General features: G+C 35.4%; 1 pseudogene; it reads left to right on the plus strand.

Moving 5' to 3' along the window:
* Positions 1-1,742: 1,742 nt before the first annotated feature.
* LOC121988846 lies at positions 1,743-21,627 on the plus strand (annotated as a pseudogene).
* The last annotated feature ends 4,824 nt before the right edge of the window (positions 21,628-26,451 follow it).

The raw sequence follows: 26,451 nt of genomic DNA on the forward strand, positions 1-26,451 counted from the left end.
TTTTTTTTTTATAAATGTTTACGTTTCAATTTGATTTTGTTTGTTGCTGTCTTTTTTCTTCCCACCTCAGCAGTTGCTCCGCTGTTGTCTTCCACTGTATTTGACGATGCAGCTGTTGACAAATATTCCAATGCAAATATTTTGACATAACTGAAATGAAATGTAAAATAACTTTTTTTTTTATTATTAATCTGTTTGGTCCATCAGATCCAGGGCCGGACCTATAGTGTAACAAGTGAGGCAAGTGCCTCAGGCCCAAAACAATTTGGGGCACCAAATTTTTTTAAAAAACTTATTAGTTTGATATGTTCACGAGCTTATTTTTAAAAAGTTCATAAGTAATAGTTGATAAATAAGTCATATCTAAATTTGTATCCCAAAAAATATTCTATCTTAGTTTTAAACGTGATTATGTAGAAAAGAAATTGACCGATTCAAAAAACGTTAAATAAGAGAGAAGAAATCAACAAATTCATCAAACATTTACACGCTGAAGAGAGGGAGGAGCTTATTTCTTTTCTCTTCAAAAAAATTTAGATTTGATCAAAACATGGTTGTAGTTGAACATATTGTAAGTAAAATAGGAATTGAACCTATTTTTTGAGTATTGTAAGTAAAATAGGAATTGAACCTATTTTTTGAGAAAAGTGCATCATTCGAAAAAAAAAAAAAGACAAATTGATAAGATCAGCAATGAAAAGATACCTCAATCTTCTAAAGAATCTTTTTGAGTTAATTATTTCATATTTATAATTGATCAAGCTCTTTCTTCACTTGAAATTTGGTTTGAGCAATTTCAAAAGTACGAAAAAACCTTTGGATTTTTATTTAGTTTGGAGAAGTTGTTTGTCTATTGATGATGATGATCTCTTGAGCTCATATGTCAATTTTCAAAATTCATTAACACATGATAGGTGTTTCGATGTTGATGGATCAGATTTATTTCTAGAACTAGAGTTATTAAGACACTCATTATCTGGAGAAGCAACAAGAGCAATTGGTGTGCTGAATTATTTGAAAATAATGGATTGTTGTTATTCAAATGACTACATTGCTTATTGAGTTTTGTTGACTATACCAGTTATAATTACATATGTCAAAAGGAGTTTTTTCAAGTTGAAGTTTATTAACATTTATCTTCGATCAACTATGTCGCAAGAAAGACTAAATGGGTTAGCTATATTATCTATTAAGAAAACAATCATTGAGAAAGTTAATTATGCAAATTTAATCAATACTTTTAATTCAAAAAATGCGAGACAAATAATATTCAAGTACTAGTTCGGAACATGAATTTTATATTTTGTTTGGATTTTTTTGTTTAGTATTTGCTTACGACATTATTTTTGATGATATATTTTATCTATATTTTATTCTTAGATTTCATGTTTCAAATATTATTATATTTATATTGATAAAAAATATATGAATATTAAACTTTGAGGGCACCATATTTTGTGCTCGCCTCAGGCCTCAAAATCTCAGATCCGGCACTGATCAGATCTAACTAATTTTTGTTTAGTTCATCCAAGTTTTAAAATTCATGGTTATTTATTATTGTTTAATAAAAAATTAGCGGGATGCTATTTTAATAAATCAGATTAAAAAGGATTTTTTTAGTTTTAAATTTTCTAAAAATAAGAAAAATATTTTAAATATAAAAAAATGATAATAAAAAAATAATAATTGGGTGTCCAAATTAAAATAGGAAAAACAGCCTAACAGTAGTTTTAGTTTATGCTTGGCCGCCCCCTCAGGAGGGGTCGAGCTTGACGATGGAGCGTGTGGCCGCCGCGAAGCAGTTCATTGAGAACCACTGCAAGAATCAGATGAAAACATCCACGAGAGGGAAGAAAGGTCGGCCTAGGTACTCCATTTGCTCGATTGGCCCCTTTACCCTTCTCTCCTCGATCTCGAGCTGCTTGATCTCGGGTATAGTGGGCATCTCGGTCTCTCTGGATTTGATCCAACTCTTCTGCTGCTGTCTTTTTATGAATTGATTGCTGCTCCTTTGTTTTGTTTTTCTTCATTTTTGATTCGGCGAAGCTATACACAAATCCACTTCCTGACCCGACCCGACCAGTGTCGTCTAACATGGGTTTAGTTTTCTGTTCAGTTCGTGAGAAAATAACTTATGGGAATTGACAACGGCGTAAGCAGATTTGAGAAATTCTCAAATCGCACAAAAATGACCAAAGGGCACACTGATTTGGGAGTGTCCTTTCCATTCTACCCCTCCCGCTAAAGTTAACTTTTTAGTTTCTTTCTTCTTTCCTTGGCATGCAACTTTTCTCTATTCTCTTTCCTTCGATTAAAATTTTTCCTTTTTCTCTCTTGTTTGCATGCATGCTTGGTGCTTATTTTTAAAAGTCAGCACAATAACTTAATTACATTAATACCGTGGTGTTGTTGATTTCTAAAAACCAACATTGCGGTGATGGTCTGCTCTTAGATCAAGTCCAACATTATCCTGGTCTATAGAAGAAGTGAAGAACAGCCCAAGCATTCTAGCTAAAAGTTAACATAAGACTAGAGCACTCTGAGGAGTTTGAAATAACTAATAGAAGACATCTTTGGACTCTTTGCAACTTCAAAAACCCACGTAACATGAAATGAGTGCAATTTAAGCTCTCTAGGTTGATTAGTGGATTTGATCGAAACCCAATGATGGATCTGGGCTATTTAGATTTTTGCAAACGTGCACCCATCCGGTAGGGTTGAGTGAGAGAAGATAGATATGGTGTCAACCCTTGATTCTGATCAAGAAATGTCTGCAGATCAGGCCCAAAGTGATCCTGGTCTCCTAGAGACCATGACCAAGTTGGACTTGATCTGTTCGCATATCAAGCCGAAAGTGGTCTTGGTCTCCCCACACTACCTATAGTTTTCCTTGATCAGAACCAATGTTTGACATCATATCTATCTTCTTCCCACTAAATCCTATCAGATGGGTGTAAGTTTGCAAAAATCCAAATAGTTTAGGTCCATCAATGAATTTCGGTCAATTAATCGACCTAGAGAGCTCAAATTGTACCTATTTCAAGTTCTGTAGATTTCTAAGGTTGCAAAGAGTCCAAAGGTGTCCTCCATTACTTATTTCAGGTCTCCAGAGATGCTCCAGTATTATGTTAACTTTCAGTTAGAATGTTTGGATCTGGTCTCTTAGAGACTAGAACGACATTGAGCTTGATTTGAGAGTAGACCACCACAGTGGTGCCGGTTTTTAAAAACCAGCACCACATTGATTGTTGCATGCAAAGGAGAGAGAAAAAAGAAAATTTAATCGGATGAAAGAGAAGAGAGGAAAGTTGCATGCAAAGGAAGGAGACTAAAAAGTTAGGAGGGATAGAACGGAAGGCCATCCAAATTAGTACGTCATTTGGTCATTCTCAAAGTATGGTAAATGATTTGGGAATATCTCAAATCTGCGTGTGCCCTTTGGTCAATTCCCAAATAATTTAATATGTAGGCCACGGATTTAAAAAGTCATAGCTGGGCCATCCCTATTTTATTATTTAGAATTATGAAATGTCATAGTCGAAGCATCATGTTCCACCTGTAGAGCTACTATTTTCCAAAGTTGTTTTTATAAGATTTCTAATTGGTTGATTGGTTGGATTTTGATATGATATAGTTGCCATCTGAGCTGAGTTGAATGATAATAATGAATATGATAAAGAACGTAATATGAAATAGTGTGCAGCCTCCAGCATGACTATTGTGCACTGCTTATACAATTCAGTGATGTTTATTTAGTTCCTTTGATGAATATTTCATCATTGAAATTGATGCCATAATTTAGAAGTTAAACTCATGAGCTACTGCTAATACTTTGCTATCCCAGTCTTGTTATTTTTAGTGTGTAAATCCCTTTGAATTGACTTCATTTATCCTTCTGAAAAATGTGATATTTTAATTTAAAGTAAAGTTGCTTTGAATTGACTTCTCAGAGTGATAAATTCTTATCTCTCACTCTTTCTTATCAATGGCAGATATTATGGCCTATCAAATATGGAATTTACTTTGCCATAATTGTGCTAATTAGCTGTGTATATATTATTACCTAGAGTAGATTATTTGTAATTAGTACATACTTAAATTAGATTATCAGTAATTAATGTGGTAGCTATATTTACTTTGTTACTAAAGATAAATTGTAAAGCAATTCTATTTAATGAGAAAGCTCCGGAGAAGAAAGACACTTTTTTCTGGAATTTCAAAACTGTTTTGTCATGGTATCAGAGCCAAAGGAAGGCTGAAATTTCTTCTGCCCTTAAAGCTCTCTGGTTTGTTTCTTTTGGGTTGATTTCCAATCAACAATTTTTTTCTCTCAGTTGATTGACTTGTGATTGAGAGTTTGGATTAAGATTTCTGTTTTTCTGGATTGACTTGTTTTTCGGATGGCTAATGAGAATTTTTCTGGAAGAATACCTACGGAGACTTTGGCAATCAAATTTACCGGAAAGAATTATGCAACATGGGAATTTCAGTTCCGGATGTTTCTGAAAGGGAAGGAGCTTTGGGGTCACATTGATGGGTCTTTAATGGCTCCTGAAAACGCTAAGGACCTTGGTCAATGGGAGACAAAGGATGCCCGAATTATCTCTTGGCTTCTCGGATCCATCGAAGCTCATATGGTGAACAATTTACGTCCTTTTAATACGACTAAGGAGATGTGGAATTACCTGAAACGAATATATCATCAAGATAATACTGCAAGGCGATTCCAACTAGAGCTTGAGATTGGTAACCTCAGTCAAGGTGATCTTTCTATTGAGCAATATTATTCTGGATTTCTTAATCTTTGGGGTGAATATTCTAATATTATATATTCAAAAGTACCAAAGGAGGCCTTAGCTAGTATTCAGGCAATTCATGAAGTTAGTAAACGCAATCAATTTTTAATGAAATTGAGATCAGACTTTGATGTTGCTCGGGCTGGATTGCTAAATAGAAATCCAGTTCCTTCTTTGGATATATGTCTTGGAGAATTGTTGCGTGAAGAACAAAGATTGGCTACCCAAGCTGTTCTAGGTGCATCACTAGAAAAATCTACAGTTATCAATGTTGCTTATGCTGCTCAAGGGAGGAACCGTGGTAAGGATCAACTGCAGTGTTATAGTTGTAAGGAGTTTGGGCATATTGCTCGCAACTGCAGTAAGAAATTCTGCAACTATTGTAAGCAACATGGGCACATTATCAAGGAATGTCCTACACGTCCGGAAAATCGACGAACCCAAGCTTTTCAAGCTACTATTCCAAATCTGAATGTTATTGGTCCTACATCTACAGTCACTGGCACCAATCAATCTGTTCTTACGCCAGAGATGGTCCAACAGATGATTCTCACAGCCTTTTCTACTCTTACTCTTCAGGGCCAAGGTATGAATATTTCTTCTTCATGGATTGTTGATTCTGGGGCGTCCAATCATATGACTGGGTCACCTGATCTGTTGCATAATGTACGACAGTATAATGGCTCACAAAATATTCAAATTGCTAATGGCAGTAATCTTCCAATTACAGCCATTGGTGATATAGGGTCTTCTTTTAGTCATGTATTTATCTCTCCTGGGTTGTCTACAAATCTAATTTCTGTTGGTCGGATGGTTGATAATCACTGTGATGTACATTTCTCTCGTGATGGTTGTATTGTACAGGATCAGGTGTCGGGTCAGGTGATCGCGAAGGGGCCTAAAGTGGGAAGATTATTTCCGTTGCAGTTTTCTGTTCCTAGAAATTTGTCCTTCTCTTCTATTGTTACTGCAAATAAGGCTGATATTTGACATAAACGATTGGGCCATCCGAATAATGTGATTTTATCTAATTTAATGAAGAATGGCTTTCTTGGTGACAACATTCAGTCTTTTAAACATCTATTACCTCTTGCCTGCACTACTTGTAAACTTGGGAAAAGTAAAGTTCTACCTTTTCCTACTCATGGTGGTCTTGCTAAAACATGCTTTGAGATAATACATAGTGATGTTTGGGGCATTACTCCAGTTACTTCCCATGCACAATATAGATATTTTGTGACGTTTATTGATGACTATAGTCGATTCACGTGGATATATTTTCTACGTAGTAAAGCTGATGTGTTCACTGTTTTTCAAAAATTTCTGGCTTTTATTGAGACACAATTCTCTACGTGCATTAAGATTTTACGGTCTGATAATGGTGGTGAATATCTATCACATGAATTTCAAGCCCTTTTGCAAAACAAAGGTATTTTATCACAACGGTCATGTCCTTATACTCCCCAGCAAAATGGGGTGGCTGAACGAAAACATCGTCACTTATTGGATATGGTACGCACACTCCTCCTAGAGTCCTCAGTTCCGCCTACATTTTGGGTGGAAGCCTTGTCTACTGCTGTGTATTTGATTAATCGGTTGCCCTCTCAACAACTGAATTTTGATTCTCCTTACTATCGTCTTTTCGGTATGCATCCTGATTATCACATGTTGCACACATTTGGGTGTGTTTGTTTTGTCCACTTGCCGTCTCATGAGCGTCACAAGCTTACAGCTCAATCTGTACGGTGTGCTTTTATGGGTTACAACAATGTTCAAAAAGGTTTTCTATGTTATGATGCGATTGCTAATCGTTTGCGTATTTCCCGAAATGTGATTTTCTTTGAGCATGAGTATTATTTTCTGCAACATGTTTCTCCTTCTGGAAGTATTCTTCTTCCTCATTTTGAGAATACCTCTCCATCAACTGATCGTTTTATACCTGGCGTTATATATCAACGACGAAAAACCTCACCATCACAAACTCTTCCCGATCCTAATCCAATGGTTCTTCGAAAATCCTCTCGCACTCGTCATCCTCCTGATAAATATGGTTTTCTGCCACTTTAGCTGATACTACAGTTCCTACCTCTTATTCGCATGCGACTAAGCAGACATGTTGGGTTAAAGCTATGCAGGATGAACTTCAGGCTCTTCAGGAGAATCACACTTGGGATATTGTTCCTTGCCCAAGTGGTGTTAAGCCCATTGGTTGTAAATGGGTATATTCTATTAAGCTACGATCTGATGGCTCAATTGATAGATATAAAGCAAGGCTGGTGGCACTTGGTAATCGCCAAGAGTATGGAGTGGATTATGAGAAGACATTTGCTCCTGTAGCTAAGATGACGACAGTGCGACTTATCCTTGCTATTGCTGCTTCCAAGGGATGGTCATTGAGACAAATGGATGTGAAAAATGCCTTTTTGCATGGAGATCTTAAGGAAGAAATTTATATGACTCCACCATCAGGATTATTTTCTACACCCTCTTCTGATGTTTGCAAACTAAAACGTTCACTCTATGGTTTAAAGCAGGCTCCACGTGCTTGGTTTGACAAGTTCCGCTCTACGCTTATTAACTTCTCTTTTGTCCAAAGTCAGTATGATTCTTCTTTATTCCTGTGCAAAACTGCAAAAGGAATCGTCTTGCTCCTGGTATATGTTGATGATATTGTTATTACAGGGTCCGACTCTGTCTTAATTTCTCAGCTTCAAGAGCATCTTCAAGGGTCTTTCCATATGAAAGACTTGGGATCTTTACACTATTTTTTGGGGCTTGAAGTACACTCTACTCCAGCTGGAATTTTCTTACACCAACATAAATATCTTCAGGGGATAGTGGCTTTGGCTGGTCTACAGGACGGTGGACGGTCGTTCTGTTGATCATCCTTTAGAGGTGAACGTTAAATATCGCCGTGATGAGGGTGATTTTCTCCTAGATCCATCTTTATATAGACAACTAGTGGGGAGCTTGAACTATCTGACTATTACCCGGCTTGATATTGCCTTTTCTGTTCAACAAGTTAGTCGATTTCTACAAGCACCTACACATCTTCATTTGGCTGCAGTTCGACGCATTGTTCGCTATTTGCATGGCACTTCTTCCCGGGGACTTTTCTTCTCTGCGGGCTCTCCTATTCGTTTGGTTGCATATAGTGATGCTGATTGGGCTGGTTGTTCTGATACTCGACGCTCAGTTACAGGTTGGTGCATGTTTTTGGGTACCTCTCTTATTGCGTGGAAAAGTAAGAAGCAAGATCGGGTGTCTAAGTCTTCCACAGAATCAGAGTATCGCGCTATGTCCTCTGCTTGTTCTGAAATAGTTTGGCTTCGAGGACTGTTGGGTGAACTTGGGTTTTCCCAACTTGAACCTACTCCACTTCATGCAGATAATACTAGTGCTATTCAAATTGCTACTAATCCAGTATTTCACGAACGCACCAAACACATTGAAGTAGATTGTCATTCTATTCGTGAGGCATATGATGCTTGTGTCATCACTCTTCCACATATAACCACTGAATTCCAAATTGCTGATGTGTTTACTAAAGCTCTCTCCCGACATCGTCATCACTTTCTTATTGACAAATTGATGCTTGTTGATCATCCAGCATCAATTTGAGGGGGGATATCAATGGCAGATATTATGGCCTATCAAATATGGAATTTACTTTGCCATAATTGTGCTAATTAGCTGTGTATATATTATTACCTAGAGTAGATTATTTGTAATTAGTACATACTTAAATTAGATTATCAGTAATTAATATGGTAGCTATATTTACTTTGTTACTAAAGATAAATTGTAAAGCAATTCTATTTAATGAGAAAGCTCCGGAGAAAAAGACACTTTTTCTGGAATTTCAAAGCTGTTTTGTCATTTCTAAGGACCACATTTAATGCAGATGCAATGTTCGCTTCTGTACTCAAATTTGTAAAAAAAGGATTGAATTGGAAGTGTATATTTTTGCAAGCAAGGCACATGACAAGTTCCAAGAGTGTCTTGGCTCTGAAAGGGGAATTGCAAACTAATTGACTCAGATAAAGAATGCATAATCTACAAAAATTGAAAATGCCTATGATGATTTTTTTCTATGCTACTGATATGATTCTGAATCATGTAAACTCTTAATCATGTTTCTAGACGATTGCTATCCGACCATCCTTATTTGTTTTTTTCGAAATCTAAGTTTAAATTTATTCCCTTTGTTTACTTAAGGACTGAAACTTATTAAAAGTATATTACACTTCACGGCCTAAAACTGAGTGTAGCATATATTTGACATGTCTGGTTCTTAAAGTAAAGCTAACCAAGTAATGGCCAAGATGACACTAGTGGCTTATTAATGATTAAGCACATTACTAATCACCAAGGGCCTACTTTTCGTATCTTTTTTCTACTCTCTCATGATTGTGTGCCCTTCTGTTGATCCTCCGAAAATATACTTGCCACCAACCTTGCTCACATTCTGGTGGTCTCAACTTCTAAGGAAATTTCTTGAATGAAAGCTATTTTAGATTGTTTATCGATTGTGGAACCAAAGTTTAGATGGACTAGCATTATGACTTTAGCTAAACAGTGGTAACTTTGTTGTATTTTTCATTGGAAAATATTTTAGCTAGAGATATGTATGACAGCCAACATATATGTACATATGTTCTTATTTTTATATCAACTTTTGAAATTGTGGTGAATCTCATGGATTGGTGCTTGATGAGAATATGTTCAAATGCAGACGTTGGTTCTTGGAGAGAACATTGGCTTCTTCACAAGTTTCCAAGGAAGAGCAACTCAATTTATTCAAAGAGCTCGAGAGAAAGAGACAGAATATATGAGACTTAAAAGGTATAAGATTTGTGTCGATGATTTGAGCTGTTGATGATAATTGGAAGAGGGGCTTTTGGGGAGGTCTGAAATTGTATGATCTTTGTCGCAGAAGGGAAATTAATTCTAAAATATGCAAACATACAGCCTTGCACCTGCAGTTAGAACATTGCTTTGGTTCTTCCCATATGTCCGTTAATATGGTTGTAGATGCGAAAAAGAATACTAACTGATATTCTTGCATTTTTGTTTTCTTTTTGTAGATTTGTGACACTGATGATATACTTGTTTAAGTGTGGCTAAAAATTCAATGGAAGGTTCTGCATCTGGTCATATTAGTACAAAAAGACTCTTCAAATGCTTTAGATTTATTTGCTGGCTTCATGAACTACTTTTCCAGATTTTCTTAAAACAAGATCTGAGCATTATTCTGAAAATTGCTGAAGACAACATCAACAGTTATCTCATCCTGTATTACTTGGTTAGACAGAAATATGATTCTATCATATTGTTAATTTAGCTGGACAGTATCTAATAAATTCAATATTTCAATCCTATGATATTATTCATATTTTTTTGTTCTCTGAATTTTGTTTTTCTACCATCAAAGACCATGAAGTCCTGTGATCTGAAATACTATATGATGTGTATACAAATTGGATTGAAATGCTTTATCATTCAAAGATCGCAATGACAAAATCCCATTAGCATGTAATCTGGACAGTATACAGGTCAGGCTTTGCCGGGAGAAGTCATCGGGCAATATTTATTCCATGAAGAAGTTGAGGAAATCTGAAATGGTTAGCAGGGGGGAGGTAAGACATCATGTCTAATTTCCTGTATTTCTTTTTTGAAGGCATAGGGTTGTTTGCGACTGATTATTTGAAATTTTGCTATAATTATTCAAACATCCAAGTAGTGTATTAAAAAAGGGAGAACTACTTTTTCCCCCTTCTTGATTTTATATGTTTGCTCTCCAACATTCAGATTACCTTTCTTCAATGCTGCTCTTGCCTTGTATATAAATAGTAATTGAAGCTGTAAGCAATGGTTGTATTTCTTACTTGACATCTTCCATCCTATTTGATAGGTCTTTTTTTTTTTCTTTTTCTTTTTTTGTTAATTCACTTGTAGCTTTCCATGCTCTCTTTTAGGTGGGACATGTAAGAGCTGAAAGAAACTTGTTTGCTGAAGTCGCTAGCTATTACATTGTAAAATTATACTATTCATTTCAAGGTGATGAATACCTTTACCTAATCATGGAGTATCTTCCTGGAGGGGACATGATGACCCTACTCATTATTGAAGATACCTTACTGAAACTGTTGCTAGGTTTTATATTTCTCAAAGTGTGCTGGCGATCGAATCTTCATAAACATAATTATATTCACAGGTCTGTACATTGCAGATTAGAAGTCACAAATGCTTGTCACATTCAATTATATTCTTCGATATTTTTTCACCATTTCAAGATCTACATATAGGGACATAAAGCCTGACAATCTTCTATTGGATAAAAATGGTCACATGAAGCTGTCAGACTTTGGCTTGTGCAAGCTCATTGATTGTTCAAAGCTTTCAATATTGAAGGAAGATGAGCCCATGCCTGATGAAAATATCCGGGAGTCGAGGGATATAGATGGGTTTTCGGATAAACATAATGATAATATATGGAAAGCCCTTGAGAGGTGCTGCATTGGCAAATGAACAGAAGGAAACTGGTATATTTACTTCATAACTGCTCTGTGGAATGATTGTTTTCTTTCATAATAAAATTTACTACCCATATTATTCCTTTTCATAGCTCAAGTCTTTGATATAACGTATCTTCTTTTAGGCATTTTCCATGGTCGGAACACGAGACTATGTTGCTCCTGAAGTATATTATTGAAGAAGGGATATGGCATGGAGTGTGATTGGTAAGTAATTGTTGAAATCTGAATCCTCATATCCACATGCTTTCTAGTTGTGGTTGTAATCTTTATCTGATATTCAGTAGAAAATCAACTTGATGCAGTGCTTAACTGCTATTGAATTAATTGTTGGGGCCTTTTAGTAATTATCAAAATGAGATTGATGTTTTTGTTTGTGGATTGAATGATTAGTTGTTAATTCCTTCTTAATGCTATGTAAAGATTCTTGTTTAATTAACTAAATCGTATTCGGTATTTCTATTATTCTGCATCAAGTGACATCAAAGCCGAACCCCATCTTCTCTTCCTCTTTTTCAAATTTTCTCCCTTTTTTCTTTTTCCTCTAGGTTCCTCTGGTCACATTATCCCCTCATACCCTCTCCTTCCCTTACCTCTCTCTTCTTCTCAGTTCTCCCTCTTTTCCTGGCATTGCCTTTCATATTTTTAGTACTTTTCTCGCACGGTCAGCCCTTAGCCTTTGCCATCTCACCAAACCTTCATACCTCTCTCTCAATACGTCTGCAGCAACTTATATATAGGTCATAACTCAAAGCACCACCACAAGAAATCATCAATGTGGTGATCAACCTTTGTAACTAATGCTAGTCTAATGATCTATAGATCTGGCATGCAATATACTGTGATTCCATTCCCAGTTTCCCACCATATGCAAGACATAAGACTGAGTGTGAGAGCTGATCAATTGGGTTCGCAAACTGAAGTTACATCAATTAGACCACTTTACATTTATGATTTAACTAGCTTGAGTTGAGTTTATCCGCTAAGGTTGAACATCACAGAGTTTAATTAATTATTGAGTTTTTTCTAGTATATGATGTATTGAGTATGGTGTTTTGTCTAGTAAGTTTGGTAGGTAGTTTTTGGTTTCTCTAGTGCCTATGTGAGGGCTTGTCTAATGAACGGCTTCGTGTTATGCTGATATGAATTGATGTACTCTGAATCTCTTTTTCTCCCTACACTGGCAGTCTGCCATCTTATTTCCCACTTTTCCCCATCTCCCAATGTTCTCAGGAGATTGAACCATTGAGGATATTAGTTCAATGGTTCAACGAGTCAGTCGAATTGGAAACTGATTATTGAAATATGATTCATACTTTTACAAGTATCAGATATGTTATATTAGTTTAATAAAGATATTAAAATAAATCATTTTGAAATATAAAAATCTTATGTAGAGTAAAAATATTCAAACATATAGCTAAAGTTATATACTAAAAAAAATCTTATACCGTTATCTACCAGTTATATAAATTCAAATAGTTTGTGCATATGCTTATTTAAAATATATCTGTTTCAAAAATCTGGTTCTACCAATTCAACGTTTTCAAGCTGATTTTTGCTCCTTTTACCAATTTTTTCAAACCCTGGTTTTCATACATCAAACAGGACCAGGACGGGCTTCAGTTCTCATATTAACCGGTTGAATTGGATGTTCCAGTTTTAAAAGCATTGCTCTCTTCCCTATCTTTTCCCTTCTCGTTAATGATTCTGCATCACAACTTGATGTTATTGCTTGAATCTTCTAAATGATGGAAACCTATTTTTATATTACTAGAAAACTTTTATTTGCAGAACAATTTAATTGTGTAGCTGGAGCATTTAATGCCTACTCCTTGTTCGCACGGATTCCCTTGTAATATGATTAATATTTATAAAATATTGGCAATATCTACTTCTTGAGTGTTTGTAGTATATGTTGTTTATCATGAAATAATATTATGGACACTGAAAACTGACTTAGGTTTGATGGATTGACTGAGTAGGCACATTTTCTCTCATTAAAGATTAGCAAATTATTGTATCCTTTTTGAGATTAAACCTATTCAACATATTAACTCTAATAATTCTTCACTCATATTCTAACACATGGATACATGCTCTTGCCTATTTGCATTTAAATGTTGAGGATGGTTATGCACTATATCTCATGGAAACAAGTATATTCAGTTGTACTTAATTGTTGGAGAAATATGCAGGTGGTCATTGGGTGCAATAATGTATGAAATGCTTGTTGGTTATCCTCCAGTCTACTCTGATGATCCAAAAACTACTTGCCAAAAGGTTAAATCTGGCTAAACTCATAGCTATACAATTATTTTTCTGATAAAAACTTATCAGTATGATTATAATCTGTTAGGATGATAGAATCATGTCTGCTTCTGAATTGTCATATAATTTGCTGATGAGCCTGCCTGCCTGCCTTAGGACCTTACAGGTTCTCTGTAGTTATAATATTGCCATCCTTTAACTCTGCTTATTTTCTACAAATACACATTATATTTTTCATTTTGTTGGTCTAGTTGTCATTTGATAATAAAAAATTGATAGATTGGTATAAAAAAAAAGAATCTAATGACTTAAACACTTGATCTTTGATTGAAGTAATTTTGATTCCTTCTAACTTAGTTGACTGAGAGATCCAATTCAATAACTGTGTTTATGACATCTGTCTTGTACCCATGAGGTGACAAACTGTTCAAGGCATAAGCATTGTGATCATGTAATAGTGACTTAATTTTTGGTTATACAAATCTTGGAGCTACTTCTGAAGATAGAGGTACATGCAAACAAATTGACGGGACTAGATTAAGTCCTTTCGGAATGAAGCAATCCTGCATCTGAGCAACTAAACTAGAAGTGGTTGATTACAAAGATACTTTCCTGCCGTGAGTCTCTATGCCACAATTTATACTAAATTGAGCTAGTGCTTTCTTGTGATTTTTTGCTGGAGTGTTATGTTGATTTCACATGGGCACAGAATCTCCTGTGTTGTCTTCTAGATTGGAACTTTTAGATAGTGTATTCTAGGTTGGAACTTTTAGATATTGTCTTCTAGATTGTAGCTTTAGATGTTTAATGATCTTGGTTATTGCAATGATCTGCCACTGTCCAATTTCTGATTTTTAACCGTACTTTTAGATTGTGCATATTGGCGAAATCAACTCAAATTTCCAAAAGATTCAATATTGTCTGCTGAAGCAAAGGATCTTATTTGTAGATTATTATGTGACGTTGAGCACAGGCCTGGCAGTGGAGGGGCAGATCAAATAAAGGTAAACTTCAAATGTTAAAAATTTACAAAAGAATATCTTGCTGAACCTTATTTATTTATTTTGAATTTTGTTTAACTGCTTCTTTCCAGGCTCATCCTTGTTTCGAAGAAGTTGCTTGGGATAAACTTTATGAAATGTACGCAGCATTTAAACCTGAAGTTAATGGTGAATTAGATATTCAAAACTTCTTGAAGTATGATGAAGTGGTCTTCCTCTCTGTCCTTCACTAACTTGTTTTGCTTGTGAGAAGTGACTAGCTTCTCTCTCCATATCTTTAGTATTAGAAAGGTTGCAAGACATGAAACTTATTTCTCTTCATGAATTTATACTGCAATTTGCTTTTTGCTGGCTTTTTTTTATACTCCGATCTGCATTTGACTGCATCAGTTGGTTTGTGTTCACAGATACCAGTTCATGCTTCATATTACTAACTAATTTTCTATTTTAAATCCTAAATAAATATTATTTAGCTGATTTCAGATGAGCAATGTTACATTGACATATTTTTTGTTTCGTGTGATATTAGCTTCCTTTGCTCCTCTGTTTTTGCCTGTGATCCAATTGGACCCTCCTCCACCAAGGACAGGTTCTGGACCATCAAGAAAGGTAGGTAAAGTACTAATGTTCATCTTATTATAAACATTTTAGCTTTTAATAAACCTATGCACACTCTTAAATTATTGCTGATACTACATTAATTTTTTTGTTGTATTTCTTTATTGCATAATACTCTTAACTCAAAGCACGGTTGATTTCACTGTCATATAATTTTTTTTTTATAGCCAGGGGGAGCACTACAACGTATACAGATTTTTATGCCCATTTGAAATAATTTCTTACAAAGAATATGGACCTGCTTAGGCATATCTATGTCAACATTTCAACTTAAAAACTTGACAAATGAATTATATTTTACAACCTATTTCCTCCATTTGGCTTCCTACTTAAACGTCACAACAGAAAATTCACGAATGCCCTAAATCCACATGAGTCTGAACAACCACAAAGAATACTAGAAATTTATGACAACCGCAAAAAAACTTAGAAAATCAGAAACTCCTGCACATCGAATTTCACCATACTCAACCAGCATAAAAAACCAAAATAATCACCTGTGAAGCTATAAAGACTGAAGAAATATACTTCTCAAACTGTGACTAAAGTTATATATTTGTTAAAATTGGAAACTCAATGTGACCAGTGTATTTTGTATATCAGGCTTACATTGTACAATTGATATTCTTTTGGAAACTATCAATTTTCACTCTTTTACATTGTCTTCTATATCAATAAAATATTTGCTAACCAATCAGCAGAGCGTAACCAATCAACATAAGTCGATAAATGTATTGCTCGAAGATGTGCCCAATGAATTGTCTTATGTACTGATTTGTTGCGGTTCACTTTGAGACTCTTGTTGGCCTGAATATCAGCTGAAAAGAGAACTTTAATTTCTCAATCTACTAGTCATAAATATACATGATGCATGCTTTGACAAGTTAGGGGCAATTTAGCACCTTTTGCCTTCATGCAACCAAAAGTAAAAGCTTTGTGCCTAGCCCGCTATATCTTTTGACAGCACATTTGGCCTCTTTGTGCTAGACCAACTTTATTCATGCATGTTATTGCTTTCTACTACTAGCTAACTAACATATTTATGTTGGACAATCTGCCAAAGATTTTTGGAAAAAATTATTGAATTACAATTATACAAAATCAATTTTAACTTGTCTGTTGTGATGACTTGAGCGGATAATCTCAGGCCGCCAATGTGACTGGTTCTGCCAAGATTTCAGTGGTCCGAGTCGTAGAGTTAATGCGGTGCGCAGTCGAATCGGGAAAGGAATTCGGAGAGGAAGGTGTCGAGGCCTGCGCTCAACACAGTTTCCTTGAAACAGATTCGCCTCACCTTCGGCTGTGCTTCGATGTTCTCTCGGGTCGTCTGTTCCCAGGATACAACGCAGAACCACACACACAACCAAACACTGTTGTTCGTGGCAAATTGAGAATGCACCTGAGTGCTATCACGAGTAGTTCAGCCGAGTGGATACACAACTGAGAGAAAAGAATAGGGGAATGAAGGTGGAGGAATTATTTTGCTTTTGTTTATCTTCCGCTATTCTTATCTTTACTTAAGATTCAGCCTCCTTATATAGGAGTTCTCACCTTGCTTGCAATGAATGATCAAATTATAGTCATTTAATGTTGCGTTTAATGTCGCCATTAATGGGTTTAATGTCTTCATTAATGTCGAGGTATTACGAAATCATCATTAATGAGTTTAACATCGCCGTTAATGCCGAGACGTTACGAAATCACTATTAATGAGGTTAATGTCACAATTAATGTCAAGATATTATGGAATCGTCATTAATTTCATATTAATGCTTCTGTTACACTCTTGAGTGGATAGCAAAAAGAGATTTAGATGGCAAAACGTTGGTTCATTTACTTGGCAAATGTTTCCTTGACCGGTCCGACATTCAATGTGCGCAGGTCGTGCTCACACACGAATCAACTTGGTATAATGCAATTCGAGCCCTGGATCTCCTCCCCCTATGTACCCATGCATGAGAGAGAGTATCTCCCAATGCATTTATTTACATCATATATTCATATGAATCAATATAAACCAACTAATATACCTTGAAACTCTCAATATGGGACTAAAGTCTCATTCACAATGGAACCTCTTTCCTTTCCACCTCTTCTCCATTTACATATATCCAACAATCTCCCACATGAATGGAGATAGGGTATGTGATAGCATTCAACAGTTGAGCCCAGTATAGGACAAATAGGTTTTAGCCTTTGAACCTTCCCTTGTGAAGATCTGTTTGCTTACTGGACGCGATGTCCTTGAACTGTTCAACCGTTTATGTAAGCATTGACATATCTCACCCAAGACTCCTTTATACAACTCAGTTCTCATGAGTGTGTTCATTTTTGGCAATGAACACGCCTAGTTATGTGAGAAGTTCTAAGAATTGTGCCTCCAATTTTTTTCGAAGCGGCTCCACTTCTTTCTCACATAGGTAATCTCTTAAGAGTATTCATCATTACTCTACTGGATCATTAAAAGTCGTGTGCTCCACCTCCATCCTTCACTGGTCCATTGGGTTGTTCCCCACAATGAGCAACTTTGTCGATACAATGAGGTTGTCCCTTGCAGCCTAGTTCTTGGATTCTCCAGTCTGCATGAGTTGAGTTTCCTTTGCACCAACATTTCCCATCGGCATCAAGTCCATCCCTCATGATAAGCTTGCATCTAACTCTCTGTTTAACCATTTGGTTAACGAATTTGCCAGGTTATCTTTGACTTCACATGGTTAATAGTGATAACTCCCGTGGAGAGTAGTTGTCTAATGGTATTATGTCTATGATGTATATGTCTAGACTTTACCATTATACAGATGGCTCTGTGCTCAACCAATTGCTAATTGACTATCGTAATGTATGCAAATTGTCAACACCAGTTTTGGCCATCTTGGAACTGTTGACGATGGTTGGAGGCCGGCTAGAAGGGGTTTTGAATTGCCCTGCAAAAATAAAACCAAAATACCCTTCTCGGACTTTTAAAAGAACACTTGCGTAAATTAAATAAAGAAAGAAACTAAAAAGACGAGGCTCACGGATTTGACTTAGTTACAACCAGGGAGGTTGTTAATCCAAGGAATGGATCACACTAATTATCTCTTTCAGGCGGAGAAGCCTCTTACAGCAGTGAAAGCACAGAAATGAGAAGCTAAACTAAAAGAAGAGCGCACAAGTGTTGCTACAGTGCTTGCTTGATTGATTGAAAAGCTTCTGGACCAAGGTTGTATTTATAGCCTTGGTCGGGGCGCCTGGAGGGTTTCAGGCGCCTGAAAGAGGATAAAACTTTATCCCCTTCGCAACGGATCACGGTCAAATCGTGATATGGTCAAAGTCGTTTTCCGGGCGCCCGGACCACTAAAGTCAACATGGTTGACTTTTTTCGTCCGGGCTCTCTGCTCCTGTGCTGCTCACCTCGGTCTGGGTCTTCCGCTCCGGCTTTGCTCGCTTGGGTGATTTCGGCCAACCAAATAAAACTCACCCGAACCCAATTTCGGCCTTCTCAAGCAACCTTCCGCTCTGGCTTCTCGTCCCTCGAAAACGCCGCGCGCTTCCTTCTCGTCTGCCCGGGTACTCTTCCGCAGCACTTCGTCCCTCGGATGCACCGAGCTCGTCGGCTCTCTCATGTGCTGTCATTCTCATTAGTTGCGTCTTTTGCTCGACTTCTTATGTTCCTAAGCTCCTGTACACTTAGACACAAGGTTAAAACACCACAGGACCTAACCTTACTTGGTTGATCACATCAAAACAACCTTGGGGTTCCAACAATCTCCCCCTTTTTGATGTGAGCAACCCAAGTTAAGCTAGCGTAAAGAAACAAGTTAAAATAATAAATTCTGCAATAAAGTGTAAAAAATAAAAAAATTGAATCTACCTCCCCCTAAACTTAATTTCTTCCTAGTCCCCCTTTAATCATATAAAAATGGGGTACCAAGAAAAATCTAAGGGTAGAAAATTTTGAAATACCTTTATCAAATTTTGATAATACTAAAAAAATTTCTAAGTAAAAAATTTCAAACAGAAAAATATTTTTGACTAACTATTTAAATAAAAAAAATATTTTTTGAGAAATTTTACTAAGTTTTTGCAAGCAAAAAATATTTCTAAGAATTTTCAAAAAAAAATTCAAGCCGAAAAAAAAAAAAAAAAAAAATCTAAGTTAGACATTTTTGCAAAATCTTTTTGAGACATTTCCAAGTAAGAAAAATAAAAAAATTAAAGCATTAACTAATCTCAATCTAATGCTTTATCAGTTAGTCAATTAAACATTTTATTTCAATATTTTGGCTTCCAGGCTGTAGCGAGGCACTAGGCCTTCTTGGTTATTGAATCATCAACCACTTCGATCCCTAGCTATGGCGTATTTGCAGGAATTTTTCCTCCAAATGGGGAACACAACAGGATGCTGGGCTTTTGGGTTGGCTGCCGCACGCGCTTTCCGATTTAACCTGGTGGTCGGTAGGAAACTTTCGTGGAGCCAGATCGGTCATTCCCAGGGATAGTCAATATATGAGGCTAACTGGGTTTATCCCATATATCCAATAATTTATACTTTAGTTGCTTCATATTGTTGGAAGGCATTCCCGTAAGATTATTAGGATAAAACACTTAACCATGTCAAAACCTTTCCCACGCTCGTGTTGTGAACATACCAACTTATTGTGTGAACATAACTTTGGTACAGAAATTGCTAAATCCTAAGGATTTGAGTTTTGTTGGATATACATACAAGAACTCGGATGCTGTCAAAGGGATGCAGCAATTTCATGGTATAAAATCACTTTTTTATATTTTTTGAGTCAAACTATGTTTTGGAAAACCTAGTTCTTGGCTTTATTGTCAACAAATACTGTCATTTTTTTTCTCATATTATATGCTTAAATTTTGCACCTTTTTTGAGAGATGTAAGGAAGCATATCTCAGTGTTATAAAAGCATAAAATAGAGAGAGAGTAGCTTTCAGAGGAAAAATGGAATTGATCTAATTAATATTATTTTTCATACCTAAATGTTTCCTTTCATAGAAAAAGTAATAAACTACCTAGTTGTGTAAGTCTATGAATGAAATGAAAAATAGTGATTCCTCAGTTAGCTTGTATCCATGAATGTACCTGTGATGCCACACTATTCTAGAAGTCATTAGAAAGACGTTCTAGAGATAATGCTGTTCAATTCTATTTTGACAAAGTTATCTTAGTAAAACATTTTACTAGTTTGCAAAATCAATATTTTAACAACAATTTGATGTCTTTTGCTGGGGACGTGTGCCCAATAGTTTTTGGCATGCAAGGAAAAAAGGAATGTGCAAACAAAAAAAAAAAGCAAAGCTAAAATAGAGAGATATGGCTTAACAACTAGATTTCTATTCATTGCTCTGCACCAAGTGCAGCATGAACCATCTCATATTCAAGAGCCAGAAAAATGTGGACTATCCTATGTCAACAGCAAATAACTATACAATCAGTATATATGCAAACCATGCAAAGCTAGATGTTCCGCAATCTTCCCATATCGCTTGATCTGAAACAATGTTTTAGTGTATCATAAACATCCATTGTGTTACTCGTTTGAGTGTCCCATTATGCTTCTCTTTGCAATATTTGTTTCTGCTGAGGTTAAGATTATCACACATTTGTGGTATATGAAGGATACTAGACTTTTGTTTTAACTTAGTAAATTTACTTTTTATTAATATTTTGATTTGGTTTTCTCATTAGATAAAGGCAGTGCATCCGGAGCTACTATCATTTTTTCCCAATATTGTTACTTTCGAAAGCTATAAGCCTGTAAGTGCCTAACCATTTATCCTATTTCATGAATAATTTTAATGTGGTTCTTTATATTAATACTTTGCATCACCAGGTGACAGTGGAAGGAAATCGACTGGAGGAAGTGGTGATGTGGATATGGTTTCTTCAGGCGACGCAATGCCCCAATAAGTGTGGCCAATTCACCAATGAGTTCGTCTAGACAAGTGCCCTGCTTGACTTGCTTGCTCATTTTTAATCAGGTTTGTCCAAATCCCATGGTTCTGTGGAGCTGTTTGAGTTGTACAGTAGTGTGTTAACGAAGCATTTTGCTCATGCTACAGATTTATCGATGTTGTTTAATGTGTATCTCTGGAACTTTCTCTAATCTGTGTCTCCTTGAACCAGTATCGATCAAAGCACTTTTTGCCTTGTACAAGTTACACGCTTACAGCAACTGTGATTTCTCCAGCAAATCAATGTACGCTCCGGAATTGATTTTTGCCAACCAAGCTTCTGAAGGATGATGAAAAGAACTCAAGTACTCAATACCTTCTACGAGCCAAAATGGCTAATAAACTTTGGGACTTCATTGAAATAAAGATTGACAAATCTATTTATTAAAAAAATAACTAATCTGTCACAGTCTTTATATTTTTAAAATAAATTCTTATATGGTTAACAAATTTTTTGCGTGTTTTTTTAAAAATATTTTTTCTTAAACTGTTTGAAAGCGTAACAAAGCTATTAATTAAGCAAATAAAATTTCATCGAACAGTGCTGGTATACCATTCGAGAAGTATACGAAAGATTTGTTAAAAATTATAGTACAATGGATTAGCAATAGTTCTGTGGTTATACTAAGTCCCTAACTCCAACTTCAACTTTGCATATAATTTTCATATCCAAAAATTTTTATTTTCACTCCCTATGTGAAATTTTGTTTGCTTAACTCTCTCATGCAAACATCATTACTTAATTATCCTCATACTTTTTAGGTAAAGTTTTAAAATGAGTATAATGTCTCTTAAATTCAGTATTTTAAACTAAAATCGAGTATATTTTCTATCAAAATGAGTATGATTTTTTTTCCCGTTTAATATAATTCTTCTTAAATTTAGCATCATTTAAAGAGAATCTAGTATATTTTCCATCCAATTGACCATCATTTAAAGAAAATCTAGCTTATTTTCCATTCAATTGAGGTAAAAAAAAATTATGCTTAATTTGATAGAAAATATACTAGATTTAGTTTAATATGCTCAATTTAAATGAATTATATTAGTTTTTAGATTTGTTGTATCTAAAAAAATATGAGAAGCAATTAAGTAAATTGATATTTATTATGTTTGGCTAGGGAGTGGAAATAAATATTTTAATGCATAAGGAATATATGTAAAGTTTAATGATAATTTCAATTAGCCTCATTGACTATTCCTAGGGTGACCGGTCCGATCCCACGAAAGTTTTCCACCGGACACCAGGGTAAATTGGGAAGCGCACACGGCGGCCAGTCCAGAAGCCCAGCATCCTTTGATTGCGCCCCCTATTTGGAGGAAAAATTACTACAAATACGTCATAGTTGGAATTTGAACCGCGGGTGTTTGGGTGACAACCTGAATATTCTATTGTGGTACCATAACCCCGGAGATATATATGCAAAGTTTAAGTTACGATGAGAGATTGCAAGTAAATTTTTACTAATAATAATATACTTGTGATGATGTACAATTGATTGGGAATAATCTCAATAGAAATAATCGACAACATTGGAGTTAATTAGATTAATTAACATAAACTTTCTGGACTGATTTGAAAATATAAAACAAATTAGGAAGCTTAACATGCAAGTTTAAAGATTATAAGTCAACCTGAAGTCCTGAACTGAAAGCTCAAATTACTGAGAAAAAAATGGCGATCGATCTTCGCACCAACGCCGCCATCCAAATGCTCCTCTTCTTCAAGAGTCTCTTCGGCGATCTCGGTCTTCGCAGGAAGTCAGTCACTCCTATCGATCATCAACCGTCGTTGCCACCGTCGGCGACGGATCCAGAGAGCTTAACCCCTGAGGAAACGGAAAGCACAGCAGAGCAGTCGCAGTCGAGCTCCAAAGAACCGACGGGAGGCTCCCAGAATCCACTCGACCTGATGGTCATGCTGGCGCCGGGGGGCGTGTGTTTGACGATGCTCAACAGCGTCCTGCAGGTGCATGGCCACGAGGAGCCCCACCCGCTCTTCGAGCCCCTCGTCTCTTGCATCGTCATAGGATTCTTCGCCAGCTTCATCGGCTTCTTCTATGCTCTGTTTAAGAATCAGGAAGGGAGCGGGCGCAGGACGCCGGCGGAAGTGGAGAGGGTTAAGTTTAAGTGGCTGACGGCCGGCTGGCTGTTCACCGTCTTCGCCTTCGTCCTCTGGATTCTTCTTCCCCTCACGGCGAAATCTCTGTTGAAGGTCTTTGTGGGCGTGCTCGTCGGATCGGTGTCTTTGGTCCTCTTCTTCTGGGCATCGTGAGTGAAACAAAGAAACGGTAAATTTTGTTTCTGAATAATAGCGACAAAGTAAATTTTATTTCGTGAAGTTTTCAAACTCTGTATTTATTTTTTTTTGCTATTCTCCAGTTTACTGTACACTTCGATCTCAATTACAAAGTCGCGATAGTTTGTTTGTCATCCATAGTTTCATTATACTTCAATCTCTCTCTCTCTCTTGTTCTATTTTCACTTCAAAGACCTCTTGCATTCAAACTAAATCTGACTTGGTCAACAGTCAACACTTTGAATCTATGGAGTCATCTCTCGAGCTAAAGGTCTGGATAGGCTGTAAACAAATCAAGTTTTAGGATGTTTAAGATTGTTTGATAAGATTGAGCTAAACTAAGTCGAGTCTAAAATAAATTAAATTTTTGAAATGATTGTTCAGATTAGCTTGATGTATTTTTGATGAGCCTGAGCTTGATTTGAATTTGGTTCGTTTAGATGTTATCGAACTTTTAATTCAAGTTTGACTTGAACTTGGTTATTTTAGATGTTATCATTCTTTTAATTCAACATTGACTTAAATTTAGTTCGTTTAAATGTTATCGAACTTTCAATTCAAACTTATTTGATTGTTTGAAAATTTTTCTTATTTGATTGGTTATTGAGCTTGAAAATTTAAACTTCTTTATTTATTTTGAAAGTTTTTTTTTTATTTTGTATGTTGATAAGAGTTTTATTTGTGAACATTGTTCAAGAACAATGTTCATAAATATTAACGAACTGAACATATATGTGTTTAAGCTTATTTATTTAGTTTAATGAGTCATTATTCAAGCTTTTTTATTTAATCGATTTTGTGTATATTAAATGAACATAAATAAATTTTATCAAGCTGACTACTAAACTTGTTCATAAATATTTGATTCATTTACCGTCCAAGTCGGGATTATCCCTACATTTTTAAAATTAAAGAATTCTCTTCCAAAGCAAATATACTTCACTACAAGGCAAACCCATATGATTTAGAAAAGTAGATGGAATATTCTTTTATCTTGAAAAGATAAGATTCGACACATCTTATGTAGATTCAGTACCTGTGTGAAATATTTGTCATAATTTCACACACACGACACTCCTCATTACCTATGTGAAATATTTGTCATAATTTCACGGCTTTCATAAGCTGGGCAAAGGAATATTATCATTTTCTACAACACTTTATAGACATCATAGGATGCAACCTCTTTATCTTCCTAGCAGAAGAAAAGAAAGATCACACACACACACACGGCTTTCATAGGCTGGGCAAAGGAATATAATCCTTTTCTACCGCATTTTACAGACATCATAGGACACAACCTCTTTATTTTCCTGACGGATGAGACAAAAAATTTAATCTTATTACTGAATAGTCTGCGAGAGCACTCTTGGAGCAAAGACATAATTATATCCACTTAGGACTCATTGTATTCAATCTTAGAGGATTAACGAGAAAAAGTATGGAAGCTAAAGTCTTGTTAGTCCTCTATGACTCTTGATTCTCATACAATGAAAAGGCAATTATAAGACTTATTGAGGTAGACATGAATAATAATCTGAGCATTATGTACTTCTGCCCAAACTTCAAATGTCTATTTTAGACTTCATCAAACATATTGAAATCACTATTAAAGCAAAAGGATATGGAAATTTTCAAAAACATAACAGACAGATTGATATAATATTCACAGGCAAGATAATAACTCAAATTAATAATAGCTTCAGGGTACAAATACATAATATCATTGAAGCTCTTACTACAAGAGCAATTTATTTCCTAAAACCCAAAACTTCTCTTTAGAAATTCTAGTAGGACTAGACTAGAGTCTCAATTTAAATCTAAACACTCAACCACAAACTCTTCAACCAACAGACTCAATAATCTATAATGATACGCATGGCGGCTTGATAGTTAGATTTAACAATTATAAACCCTCCACATCACGCAATGAGGAAAACAAAGAAGATGATAATGTCAATCTACTGAATATTGAAAATAACAGTAACAATATGTTAGACCAACAAACACACGATAAAAATTACTCATCACAACAAGAGTTTTTTGATGACTTAGATGAATTCATATACATGCCCACAGAAATAGAAATCCACCTAACTCCAAGAGACCTAGTGGAACTTGAACAGTTTGAAAAACAACAACACAACTTGATAAGGATTGGGAATTTTACTAAGTTTCTTTCTATATCTATCAGTTCTTCCAATTGATATGTGGATGTATTGTTACACCGTCTAGTTATAGTATTTGTCCATGAGTTTGTATTGATTTTTGTTTATCCTCTTATTGTTTATGAGGGGCCTACAAATGATTCAATTTGAGTTCTTGCCAAATTCGTTTTGATAAATAAGTTTTCGGTTGTCTTCCGGGGATTATATTTCCAGTGGATAACTTACTTAGGTCTTTTGTTCAGTTATCTATGCTTTCTCTCTACTTTGTGGCTTTGGTTATCTTTTGTATTTGTGTTTCTACTTGAAGTAGTTTGTTTTCTAGTAGTGTAAGTCTATGGTGTAATGATGATAATAGTGTTAGTATGGTATTATTTTGTTAAATTAAAACTTGGTCCCCTTGTCCAATAACTTCTAGTTTACTATACCCATTATCTTGATTTTTGTAATATTATTTAGAAAATTCTAATGCTTCTTCGTAGTATAAATTTTCAAAGTTGAGTTTGTTCATTTATATTTTATATCTTCTGAGGGTTTTATGTATACATTTTAGTTCTTCTTCAAGTTCAGTTTTATATAATATAATTAGTTCTTTAACCTGAAGTAAAACAATTTTGGACTATAGTTCAAATTGTTTTGACTAAACTTTTCACTTCTTAAGTTTATGTTCTTCAATAAATTTTGAAAGGCTTAGTATTTCTTTCTTGGTATGAATACTAAGTAAATTTAATTGACTAAATCTTTTGTTTAAAGAGTTTTGTACATCTTTTAAGAAGTCTATATTTTTCCTTAGATCTTATATTA

This window comes from Zingiber officinale, chromosome 6B (assembly GCF_018446385.1).
Source record: "Zingiber officinale cultivar Zhangliang chromosome 6B, Zo_v1.1, whole genome shotgun sequence".
Lineage (NCBI taxonomy): Eukaryota > Viridiplantae > Streptophyta > Magnoliopsida > Zingiberales > Zingiberaceae > Zingiber > Zingiber officinale.